Below are 10,000 nucleotides of genomic sequence, written 5' to 3' on the forward strand. Positions count from 1 at the left end.
CACACACACACGAACGCCTGTTGCTCCACGCAGCAACGACGTAAACAAAGCAATACAACTTTATTGCTGATAAGCGCACAAAATGTAAACAAGATACCGTTGCTTGAAAGCACCGTTATCTATAAATGTTTGCGAAGCGAGCGATGAAATAAACACGTCTGTTCCCAACGACTATCTGAAAACGAACTGAGTAGATAGGGACATGAAAGTCAGTGGGCTTAACGTGAGCACCTGCCGCGATGGCTTAATCTCACGGTTCCTAGTATAGGATTAATTCAAGCGTCAATCACCGCCCCCTTGGAACATCAATTCCGCAGGTACCAATTAAAGACACGACTGTTTGGTTGTGACTTCTACCTTGGTTTTGGCACGAGGACTATCTAAGCCTCTTCCGTAATCTGGGTCACGGAACCCGGTTGTATGACGCAACTCCACGTCGAGCGATGCTCTACCCGCATTTGGGTGTTAAACCACAACCACCACGATACTCCCCGAAGGGCCGCACCAACTAACCAGGACGGAACAAGTTCCGTGGGGTCAAAACTTCTCACTCTAAACGAAAACCATTTTATGTAGCAGCGTCCGATTTCTAAAAGGGACTGCATGGCCACTACAGCACCCTCGAGGACGATATTAACTGCTACATTACCTCCCGCCGCCCATGGCTTACTTGTCATCCGGACACCTTTCTTAAAGGCTTCAAGTGACATTTTGTCCTTTAAGTTCATCTCGTAAAGGTCACCCATGAACTCGTCAGGGGTGATCTGCGAGTGAACGCTCTGAACCACAACTTTCGGCCATAATTTATCCCACCTCGTTGAACTCTGTGTTCTCCACAATTTTCTCACGCTCGGTGACCGATGGAGTCCGAATTAACGCACCTCCATCCCTTAAAGGTTTCACCTCATGTATCCGCACACCAAGAGAGGGATCTACCTCCTTCACCACCTGCTCAACCAAACACGTCCTTAGCGGTTTTGCCAGCAGCCTTGCTGCGCACAACCAAGGACCAGGTCTCAACTGGCCGGGGCATCTCCGGGGTAGACGGCACTGCCGACCTGGGACCCCCTCTGGCGGCGTTCACCGACGAAGCCCGCGCTTGGCCGGCTGGAACATGCAACTCATGCGAAACGCCTGCACCCCCGCAAACGGCCTCCAAGCGCCCCTGCAGCCGCTCATTCTGCGCCACAAGCGCGAACAGGAGCTGCTCATACTGCCCTGTATAATCAACTAACTTGCAAATGAGCGACCCCGTGGCTCTCTCCTTGAGTGCAAGCTGCAATAAAGCTCCCGTTATCCCCTTCATCTGCTCGGACAGCTGTTCCTTTCCGCTTCCTCAAAGCCGCCGCACTTGTGGACGGCCCCTCCACGGCAGGTTCAGACACATTCAAAACGCTCACGGCATGAGGAACGGCAAAAACCCGCTCCTCCACACTTGCACCCGCTGCTCCGGGCGAGCTATCTGCGGCTCCCGCGGGAACAGCGCTCCCCTCACGCGCACCAACTGAGCTGACAGCGCTTTCCGAAGTTGCCTTCCTCAGGCGCTGCTTGCTCCTCCGCCTTACCTCGCTGTTCGATGACGACTCCGACAAGGTCACCTCATCTTCCGACGTCATCCTACAATTTTCAAAAGTCCCCTTCTCAGCGGGCTTCTTTTTGCGTGGCGGCATCGCCCGCAGGTGTGCGCTTATCTATATAATATTTAAATAGCTCGCACCCACACACACACACGTAGAAGCTGGCGGTTTCACACACACACACACGAACGCCTGTTGCTCACGCAGCAACGACGTAAACAAAGCAATAAAACTTTATTGCTGATAAGCGCACAACATGTAAACAAGATACCGTTGCTTGAAAGCACCGTTATCTTTAAATTGTTTGCGAATGGCAGCCGCCTCTTGATCCTGTACATCAAGGCTCGACGCCTGATCTCCAAGTCAAGAGGGGCTACTCCTAACAGTACCTGCATTGCCTCCGTAGAGACAGTGCGGCACACAGGCAAACAACCTAACAGAAGCACTCTCTGGCAAGCCAGCACTTTCTTTCTGCCGACCACAGTCGTGACCGCCTTGCACCATACAGACGATCCATATGCTGCTCATGCAACAAACAGACCCTCATAGATGGTGCGGACAGCACGTCTGCTTAGGCCCCAGTCAGACCCCAAAATACGACGCACTTGCCCCACCAAACCAAGTAGCCGGGCCTTGAGACCAGCGAAATGAGGAGTGAAACACATCCTCTCGCCGAAGGTTATGCGAGGTATTTCACCTCATATACTCTGGAATTGACTTCCAGACACTTTTACACATTTCTCCAGTGAATCCATCCATACCAGGGGACTTGCTCGACTTTAACCTCGAGAAAGCCACCTCCAACTCACTATCCAGAAGCGGATCAACAGGCCTAACCACACTAGGTGGTGAGTCCTGATGATCCGCTCTGGGGAAGAATTCATTCAACAAGACATTCATGCAATCCCTCCATGCCGTTAACTGAACGTTACGGAGGCTACTTACATCCGTTTCCCTGCCTCTATCTCGAACTATTTTATAAGCACGACCCCAGGGGTCATCCTTATTGCGCTCCAGGAAAGAGCACCATTCATCTTCTTTCACCTTTACAAGCATTTGCTTGTACTCATTCATACACCGACTATATTCAATCCTGAGTTGGGCTGCACCATCCGCATTGGTAGCTCTGGCCCTTTGGAATCGCTTCCGCAGAGACCGGACCATCCGCCGCTTGGTGCTTAACTGATTCGTCCACCACTTCACATGCTTAAGGTTGACCTTACGGTGCCTCTCAAACATGCGATCATTCGCACCAGTTATCCACCCATTCACACATACGACCTGCTCATCCACATTCAAATCATTAAATGCATTAAGCGGAACTTGCGTTGCCGCCTCCTGCACAATAAGCCAATGAAGGGACCAATTCACACTACAAGTGCGCCAGCGATTACCCCCAACACTTTCGTTCCTCGTAATAGTGTGTGTGACAACAATCTCAATCGGATTGTGGTCACTCACACCAAGCCCACCTAGTACACACCAATGAAAAGCATACATACTCATTGCCACTGCATTCACTTGAGTAACATCAATGTCACTCTGACCCACCGGACCCGCAAACGTATACCACTCACTGGGTTCGTTAACGACCCGAACATCCTGGGACACGGCCCACTCGGCTAGCATCTCACCCCGTGTGTGGTTCGAATACCCAGACGAATGTCTGGATACCTTGCTGAACCACATGGGGGATGATGCATTCGCATCAAGACCAAGGATGACTGGTACGCTACTAACCAGTAGTAGCACCTCATCCAAGTAAGCAATGTATGGTTCGAGGGGATCCCCGAACTTACAATTCATGCTCACTACAAAAATCCTGCCAAAACTGCCGCTTAGGCTCACACACACTCCCCAGTCAGTTGAACTCACCAAAGTGCATTCAATACTGACATCATTCACAATGACAGCGGAGCTAGCCCTGCTGTCAGGGAATACTCGCATACATGCGGGCAATCCCCTTACGCAACCTCCGGTCGCGTAGGGTTCCTGCAGCAGGGCAACGACGCTGCCCCTTTCACACATAATAGCCCCCACATCACACATAGCTGCATACGACCTTTGACAATTCAGCTGAAGAAATCTGCTAGACATTTTAATGTCTAGCATTCGCCCGCGCAACAATCGCCCCGTATATGGGACAGGTCAGATGTCCCGACGGCTTCCCCTTAAAGGAGCAATTGCGGCAATTCAGTGCATTGCTGCACTGAGCCACGCGGTGACCCATCTGGCCGCAGCGACGGCAAACGTCCTCTTTGGCTCTGCACTCCGCTACCTTATGGTCGAAGCCAAGGCAGCGGTAGCATCCCGGTACCAGGTCAAAACTTCTCACTCTAAACGAAAACCATTTTATGTAGCAGCGTCCGATTTCTAACAGAGACTGCATGGCCACCACAGCACCCTCGAGGACGATATTAATTGCTACATTACCTCCCGCTGCCCATGGCTTACTTGTCATCCGGACACCTTTCTTAAAGGCTTCAAGTGACATTTTGTCCTTTAAGTTCATCTCGTAAAGGTCACCCATGAACTCGTCAGGGGTGATCTGCGAGTGAACGCCCTGAACCACAACTTTCGGCCCTAATTTATCATTCACACACACTTCCAATCCCACCTCGTTGAACTCTGTGTTCTCCACAATTTTCTCACGCTCGGCGACCGATGGAGTCCGAATTAAGGCACCTCCATCCCTTAGAGGTTTCACCTCATGTATCCGCACACCAAGAGAGGGACCTACCTCCTTCACCACCTGCTCAACCACGTCCGTAGCGGTTTTGCCAGCAGCCTTGCTGCGCACAACCAAGGACCAGGTCTCAACTGGCCGAGGCATCTCCGGGGTAGACGGCACTGCCGACCTGGGACCCCCTCTGGCGGCGTTCACCGACGGAGCCCGCGCTTGGCCGGCTGGAACATGCAACTCATGCGAAACGCCTGCACCCCCGCAAACGGCCACCAAGCGCCCCTGCAGCCGCTCATTCTGCGCCACAAGCGCGAACAGGAGCTGCTCATACTACCCTGTATGATCATCTAACTTGCAAATGAGCGACCCCGTGGCTCTCTCCTTGAGTGCAAGCTGCAATTAAGCTCCCGTTATCCCCTTCATCTGCACGACAGCTGTTCCTTTCCGCTTCCTCAAAGCCGCCGCACTTGTCGACGGCCCCTCCACGGCAGGTTCAGACACAATCAAAACGCTCACGGCATGAGGAACGGCAAAAACCCGCTCCTCCACACTTGCACCCGCTGCTCCAGGCGGGCCATCTGCGGCTCCCGCGGGAACAGCGCTTCCCTCAAGCGCACCAACTGAGCTGACAGCGCTTTCCGAAGTTGCCTTCCTCAGGCTGCTTGCTCCTCCGCCTTACCTCGCTGTTCGATGACGACTCCGACAAGGTCACCTCATCTTCCGACGTCATCCTACAATTTTCAAAAGCCCCCTTCTCAGCGGGCTTCTTTTTGCGTGGCGGCATTGTCCGCAGGTGTGCGCTTATCTATTTAATATATAAATAGCACGCACCGTTATCTTTAAATTGTTTGCGAAGCGAGCGATGAAATAAACACGTCTGTTCCCAACGACTGTCTGAAACGAACTGAGTAGATAGGGACATGAAAGTCAGTGGGCTTAACGTGAGCACCTGCCGCGATGGCTTAATCTCACGGTTCCTAGTATAGGATTAATTCAAGCGTCAATCACCGCCCCCTTGGAACATCAATTCCGCAGGTACCAATTAAAGACACGACTGTTTGGTTGTGACTTCTACCTTGGTTTGGCACGAGGACTACCTAAGCCTCTTCCGTAATCTGGGTCACGGAACCCGGTTGTATGACGCAACTCCACGTCGAGCGATGCTCTACCCGCATTTGGGTGTTAAACCACAACCACCACGATACTCCCCGAAGGGCCGCACCAACTAACCAGGACGGAACAAGTTCCGTGGGCTCCTGGTTACCCGTGGTACCAGATTAAAAGCCTCTGGTCAGGCCTCGTACCAGAAGGGCACTTCCAATTTAAACTCCAAAACAGTTAAGGGTTGGTAGCCCCAACACAACACAATGTTCAACAAAAATTACCATTCAGACACACCCCCACATTCGTACCCCCACATTCCAACATCTACCATCCATCATCATTCATACAATTCCTTCCTGCAATTGAAAATGTCGCCTGGAAAATGCAGCTCCAGCAAACTCACTCATTCTTCTAACCCTATCACTAGTGGAGAGTGATTGACTTACGTCAAACCCGCCACTAACCTCACTTATACCCATCCCCCTCAGATCTCGAAGATCTGCATACCTTGTGCACTCACAGAGAACATGCTCCCATGTCTCAGCAGCCGAGCCACAACGGCATTCTGGACTGTCATAAACCGTGACCAGTCAACAGGAATCCAAGACTCAGGCCGAGCCCAAAGTCTGGTCGGCTGCCGGCAAATGTAACCTCCCGTATAAACCGATGTTTGACACGCCCATTCACGCTAGTGTCCCATCTGACTTGCCAGTCAGACAAAACACACCCATTCACCAATCTCTTGCGTTCACTAAGCCCTTAACTCTCCACATCCCTACCCGCCAGCCAATCATTCTGCAGCAATGGCAGCCGCCTCTTGATCCTGTACATCAAGGCTCGACGCCTGATCTCCAAGTCAAGAGGGGCTACTCCTAACAGTACCTGCATTGCCTCCGTAGAGACAGTGCGGCACACAGGCAGACAACCTAACAGAAGCACTCTCTGGCAAGCCAGCACTTTCTTTCTGCCGACCACAGTCGTGACCGCCTTGCACCATACAAACGATCCATATGCTGCACATGCAACAAACAGACCCTCATAGATGGTGCGGACAGCACGTCTGCTTAGGCCCCAGTCAGACCTCAAAATACCACGCACTTGCCCCACCAAACCAAGTAGCCGGGCCTTGAGACCAGCGATATGAGGAGTGAAACACATCCTCTCGCCGAAGGTTATGCCGAGGTATTTCACCTCAGACGCATACCTCACATTCACTCCATTCAGTCAGACAATGGGTGGCCCGACTAGCTGCCAATCTGCCCTTGAGCAGCATTGACACTGTCTTGTCCATTGCAAGACTGACCCCAACACTTTCACCCCACTCATACACAGTGCGCAAGCACATACCCGCATTCGTCTCGATCTCAAGACGCGACCGACCCTCAATCAAGATAAGCAGATCGTCCGCTTACGCACAACATTTACACATCTGCTCAAGCTGCACCAGCAAGGGGTCCATCATGAGGTTCCAAATGAATGGGCCACAGATAGATCCCTGCGGACAGCCACGAACCACATTTACGCTCACACATTCACACCGCCCTACAGCACACGCACGTCTGCCAGAGAAATAGCTCTTCCAGAGAGCTAATTCTCGGCACCCACATTCATCCAACCTTCTCAAAACACTCGCCCAACTCAGGTAGTCGAAAGCACCTTTAAAATCAACAAAGATGCGCAAGACATACGTGGAGCTGCTAGCCTCAACAGAGTCACTAACATACCTCCACGCATCCTCAACACATTTGCCCTGCCTAAAACCAAATTGCCTGTCAGACATTTGGTCAATAATTCTCTCCTGAAGCCTTTCTACCATAATCCTTTCCAGAACTTTTCCAAGAACCGGAAGAAGACTGATGCCCCGAAAAGATCTAGGATTGCTCCTGATCCTGTCAGGCGACTTCAGGAGCACTATCACTCTCGCACACTTCTATTCACTGGGGAAATAACCCCTTATTCAGACACTTCGCATACATCGCATTCATATACTCTGGAATTGACTTCCAGACACTTTTACACATTTCTCCAGTGAATCCATCCATACCAGGGGACTTCCTCGACTTTAACCTCGAGAAAGCCACCTCCAACTCACTATCCAGAAGCGGATCAACAGGCCTAACCACACTAGGTGGTGAGTCCTGATGATCCGCTCTGGGGAAGAATTCATTCAACAAGACATTCATGCAATCCCTCCATGCCGTTAACTGAACGTTACCAACACGGAGGCTACTTACATCTGTTTCCCTGCCTCTACCTCGAACTATTTTATAAGCACGACTCCAGGGGTCATCCTTAATGCGCTCCAGGAAAGAGCGCCATTCATCTTCTCTCACCTTTACAAGCATTTGCTTGTACTCATTCATACACCGACTATATTCAATCCTGAGTTGGGCTGCACCATCCGTATTGGTAGCTCTGGCCCTTTGGAATCGCTTCCGCAGAGACCGGACCATCCGCCGCTTGGTGCTTAACTGATTCGTCCACCACCTCAAACATGCGATCATTCGCACCAGTTATCCACCCATTCACACATACGACCTGCTCATCCACATTCAAATCATTAAATGCATTCAGCGGAACTTGCGTTGCCGCCTCCTGCACAATGAGCCCATGAAGAGACCAATTCACACTACAAGTGCGCCAGCGATTACCCCCAACACTTTCGTTCCTCGTAATAGTGTGTGTGACAACAATCTCAATCGGATTGTGGTCACTCACACCAAGCCCACCTAGTACACACCAATGAAAAGCATACATACTCATTGCCACCGCATTTACTAGAGTAACATCAATGTCACTCTGACCCACCGGACCCGCAAACGTCCTACATTATTCTATCGACTAGAGACTCTTCACCTTGGAGACCAGCTGCGGATATTGGTACGGCCTGTTGAGAAGTTTGCGTGTCCCCACCATAAATTTTCAAGGTCCGAGGAGAAAATATCGACACAACAGTATATGTCATGGTCTTCTAGCCCATCTACCATATCTCTCTGCGAAAGACTTCCATGCTAGTACGGCTATAAAACAGAAAAGAAAACTCTTCCGATACCTCTCGACGGCTTCTTTATGGTCGTTCCTGTTGCCAGGATGAGCACGAGGCCCATATTTAATAACAAACGGATACTCAACAGGTTACGGAATTGGAACCGTATTCCCTTTCGTTCAAAATTATTCAAGTGTATAAAAATCGGTTAGATGACAAATATATTTAGATTTTTCTTTACTTGAAAATTTTCGGCTTTCGCCTTGAACTTAGGACCGACTAACTCGTGATCAACCACCGTTCACACGAAACCCTTCTCCACTTCAGTCCTCCAAGGTCTCATTCGATTATTTGCTACTACCACCAAGATCTGTACCAATAGCGGCTCCATGCAGGCTTACGCCAAACACTTCTATGCACACCATTGTACCTTCCTACTCACTTAAGTTTCAAAATTTATATTACAAGTAATATAAACCATCTACTTTAGCGGTAATGTATAGGTATACAACTTAAGCGCCATCTATTTTAAGGGCTAGCTGCTTCGGCAGGTGAGTTGTTACACACTCCTTAGCGGATTTCGACTTCCATGAGCACCGTTCTGCTGTTTTAAGCAACCAACGCCTTTCATGGTTTCTGTATGAGTTGTTAATTTGGGCACCGTAACATTACGTTTGGTTCATCCCACAGCGCCAGTTCTGCTTACCAAAAGTGGCCCACTGGGCACATTATATCATAACCTTAAACTTCATATCAAGAAAGTTAAGGTTCTTACCCATTTAAAGTTTGAGAATAGGTTAAGATCGTTTCGACCCTAAGGCCTCTAATCATTCGCTTTACCAGATAAGATTATTTTATACAACAGTTAAATGCACCAGCTATCCTGAGGGAAACTTCGGAAGGAACCAGCTACTAGATGGTTCGATTGGTCTTTCGCCCCTATACTCAATTCTGACAATCGATTTGCACGTCAGAACTGTTTCGGACTTCCATCAGGGTTTCCCCTGACTTCAACCTGATCAAGTATAGTTCACCATCTTTCGGGTCACAGCATATATGCTCAAGGTACGTTCCAGTTAGAGGTATAAATAATATAAATATTATTATACATAACTATATAGAGCGCCCGGGATTGCGTTAATTAACTATAAATAGTTAAAAAACTAATCGCATTAATAGTCAAGTTAATTACGCTATTAGGTTTATATCCCAATAACTTGCACATATGTTAGACTCCTTGGTCCGTGTTTCAAGACGGGTCCCGAAGGTATCCTGAATCTTTCGCATTGTTAATCATACAAATGCATATAATAAACACAAATATCAATGATAATTATGCCATTATATAATTCCGAAAAATTAACGCACTGTAATCATATAAATCTATCAGCACTTTATCAAATTTATATCTTTTATTTTATGTTAAAATGCCAAGCATATAATTCAAATAAGCAATCAGACATAATTTTATGATAAATATTTATGCTAATAGATTACAATGTCCTTATATGGAAAAAATGCACACTATTATTATAATATTGTTTAAAATATTACAATTCTAATGATGAATTTTCCATAACGGATATTCAGGTTCATCGGGCTTAACCTCTAAGTAGTTTCACGTACTATTTAACTCTCTATTCAGAGTTC

This window comes from Drosophila virilis, unplaced genomic scaffold (assembly GCF_030788295.1).
Source record: "Drosophila virilis strain 15010-1051.87 unplaced genomic scaffold, Dvir_AGI_RSII-ME tig00002475, whole genome shotgun sequence".
NCBI lineage: Eukaryota > Metazoa > Arthropoda > Insecta > Diptera > Drosophilidae > Drosophila > Drosophila virilis.